The sequence below is a fragment of the Microtus ochrogaster genome, chromosome 5 (genome assembly GCF_000317375.1).
Source record: "Microtus ochrogaster isolate Prairie Vole_2 chromosome 5, MicOch1.0, whole genome shotgun sequence".
Classification (NCBI taxonomy): domain Eukaryota; kingdom Metazoa; phylum Chordata; class Mammalia; order Rodentia; family Cricetidae; genus Microtus; species Microtus ochrogaster.
The window spans coordinates 16559632-16562875 of NC_022012.1; the positions used below are offsets into that span (position 1 = coordinate 16559632).

Consider the following 3244-nt stretch of genomic DNA (forward strand, 5'->3'; position numbering starts at 1 on the left):
ACACACACACACACACACACACACACACACACACACACACACACACACACACACACACACACACAGGAACTCTGTATTACCATTCTTGAATCTGGGTTGGCTGGCCAGGCCTTATGATTTGCTTTGACTAATAAAATATGGCAGAAGTAACATACTGTGTGACTTTCAATGTTAAGTCCCCAAAAGGCTTGCAGTTTCTGCACTCCCTTTCTTGGACTGGCACTGAAGGGACACTAGCCCTCTTGAGCATGTGGCTCTGGCACATGCTCCTCCCCCATCCCCTCTACCTTACTAAAAACCTTTAAATTACATTCCTAAAGCTAGCCACCAATGTCTATTCTCTTATTTGGCCACTTCTTCCTCCTGGTACCAAAGTCCAGAAATCAAAAGACCCCTTTGAGCTGGTGGTGGCGCACATCTTTAATCCCAGCACTTGAGAGGCAGAGACAGGAGGATCTCTATGAGTTTGAAGGCCAGCCTGGTCTACAGAGCTAGTTCCAGGATAGGCTCCAAAGCTACAAAGAAAGTCTGTCATGGAAAAAAAAGAAAAGAAAAGAAAAAAATGCCTCCTTGGTTCACCTCATTAACATGGCCAATTAAAATTAAACACCTCATCCTAACACAGGGTTCCCTTTCCCTGTATAAACCACCACTTGCCTATGGGCCATGTCTGTCTCCTCTCTATCCAGAGGCAGTCCTTTGTCCTTCCCCGTGTCCTCTTCCCCCTCACACCCTATCTCCTTTACCACCACATCCTAGCCCATTCTCACACAGACCTCCCTTAAAAATTACACGTTATGAGGTCAGAAAGCAGCCACTTTAACTTTTCTTCCTCTCTGTGCAAACAGGCGTTTGGGTGTGGTTTGTGCTTATCAGGGGTCAGGGAGGAAGCCCCCACTGTTTGGGGTTCCCCTTCAGGCACATCATGAACAAAGTCCAGGTTTGGCATGCTCGAGAAACAACTCTACCGAATGCCAGCATTATAGCATTTAGCTCCAGGTAATTTTCCATAACACTCAGAAACGCTACAAAACTGCCAGATAAAACCAAAAGATAAACAGCCAGTTGAGCCCAACTGGCCAAACTCCTGTGCCACTGAATAAGAAAGAGATTGTGGGTGTGGAGGAGCAGGGAGGGAATATGGTGAGACCGCACAGTAGGTTAAAGCATATGCTGCCAAGTTTGATGCTAGAATTCATCCTTGGAACCTGTGGTAGAAGGAAAGAACCAATTGTCTTCTGCATTCCACATGTGCCTGACATGCATGCACTACCACCCCCCCCACACACACACACAAGTAAATAATGTAATTTTGTTTGCATGTAAAAATTCACACATGCATCCATCTAAGTGCCCATGGAGGCCAGAAGAAGCAGTTGTGAGCCACTCAATGTAGGTGCTGAGAACAGAATTCCACTCCTCTGCAGAACAGCTTTCTTTAACTGCTGAACCATCTCCAGCAAGAAAAATTTAAATTAAAAAAAAAATCTGAGTATATGCCTGGATGTAGGTGAACAGCATGCATGCCTGTGCCCGTGGAGGTCAGAAGAGGACAGTCACCCCCAGAACTGGAGTTCTAGATGGCTGGGAATTGCCACATAAGTGCTGGGAACTGAGCCCAAGTCTTCTTCAAGAGCAACATGAGCTCTTTGCCACGGAGCCACCTTCTCCAGTATCTCCCATTAAAATATATTTAACATAAAGTAGTTGTTGTTTAAGTCAGTATGCGAGACAGAAAAATGGTACTTCAAAAAATGCTTGTGTTCTAACCCTTTGACCTATCAATGTGACTTTAGAGCAAAGGGGTGAGAAAACAGATTTTCTCTTAGAGCTTCCGGAAGGAATGAAATCTTACCCACACTTGTCTCTGACTCGATTAAACCCACTTCAAACCTATGACCGATAGAACTGAAAAATTTTGTTTGAGTTACTTATTTATTTATTTATTTGAGACAGAGTCTCCTGGATCTTATGTAGACCAGGGTGATCTCAAACCCGCAAGAGATACACTAGCCTCTGCCTCCTGAGTACTGGGATTGGAAGGGGTACAACACAATACCCAGTTTAAGCCATCTAAATTTATAATTTGTTACAGTTTCAAAACTAATACAGATGCTCAGATCTGAAGTTGTGACAAGCAGCAAAAAAGTGACCCAAACAGGAAGGCTTTCATAACACACTTCCCAAGGAGAAAAATGCGAAAATATCTTGTTTTATTAAATAGAAACTAATAAATATATAAAATATCGTAAGTTCAAATCCTAGTCACTGGATAAATTCATGAATATTCCTTATTTCTTACTCTCAATTGATAGACATTTCTATTTGAACCAATGTGATATAAAACAATTTACTCTCCCTCAAATGCACACAATTAAAGGGCATAGATATTCATTATACTGCATATATAAAGCAGTAATTAATGCAGATAGGGATTAAGCTATTTATTTGAATTCCTTTAAGAAAGCCTTAGAAGGAGCACAAGGCCTATCAAGTGTGGTGGCCACTCCTGTAGTCCCAGTACTCGCAAGGCTGAGGGAGGAGGTAGAGAGATCACGAGTGGGAAGCCAGCATGGGATACACAAAGCTAGTTCCAGCTAGCCTGGTCTTTAAGCAAGACTCCGCCTAAAACAAAACAAAACATGAATAAAATTTGGGTTAAGGCGCAACTCTGCACTTAGATACCTCTTCTAACTTAAGGTTCACTGAAAGAAATGACAATCAAAATGCTGGGCAATTAAAATATTTTATGAGCCCACGACCTTCATCCCCTAAAGAAATCTTCTTCAATCAACTCAAAAGTGATCAGACTGCTATACAAATTCATAATGGTTTGCTAATCTTTTGATAAAGTCTATCACTCTGAGAAAACACCATCACCCTAACTATATCCACCATGGACATGCCCAGCATTCCATTCCCTGCGGTCAAGTACTTGAGTCAGCACAGCAAGGGTTCACAACACAAGAATGTGGTTGGTTTTGCCATTCAAATACACACAAGTGCTCTACTGTTTGCAACGGAGTCAAAACTCACACATGATAGAGGAAAATTTTAAATACTCTAAAGAACAAAATAAGGTTACTAAGTGCCAAAGGTATTTTATTCAAGAAATAATGTCCTCTAAATTACATAAATGTAAGTGCTTAGTATTTTAAGTAGACCTTCTTTATATTGCATCATTTAAATATAAAATATAGTGCAGCCGGGCCTTTAATCCCAGCACTCGGGAGGCAGAGGCAGG

At 41.7% G+C, this 3244-nt stretch overlaps 1 protein-coding gene across 1 annotated transcript in view; it reads right to left on the reverse strand.

Moving 5' to 3' along the window:
- Positions 1-3244, reverse strand: part of Anln (anillin actin binding protein) — a 59633-nt gene that overhangs the window by 53020 nt on the left and 3369 nt on the right. The gene's annotated exons all lie outside the window — the stretch shown is intronic.